Below are 295 nucleotides of genomic sequence, written 5' to 3'. Positions count from 1 at the left end.
AGCACCCGGATGGGGCCCCAAGGGTCCCACTGCTGCCTTGGGGCCCGGCAGGATCTCTAGAAGAGTAACAGAAGGGATCCGGCACGGATGCTCTACAGCCAGAGCTCGGCGTGAGGTCGTCTCTCCACCGCCGGGCTCAACGCCCGGGGAACGTGGGGGCCTTGTGCTACTCCCCAGAGATCCATCGCACAAGCCGCCTCGGGGTGGGGCAATGCCTGAGGGAAGCCCCCTCCGGCCCGGGCTGGGGGGTGATGGCTTCAACGGGTCCTTCCTGGCTGGAAACCGGCCACAGGAG

Source organism: Buceros rhinoceros, unplaced genomic scaffold, assembly GCF_000710305.1.
Source record: "Buceros rhinoceros silvestris isolate BGI_N320 unplaced genomic scaffold, ASM71030v1 scaffold26807, whole genome shotgun sequence".
Taxonomy (NCBI): Eukaryota; Metazoa; Chordata; class Aves; order Bucerotiformes; family Bucerotidae; genus Buceros; species Buceros rhinoceros.
This window is presented reverse-complemented; position numbering follows the sequence as displayed.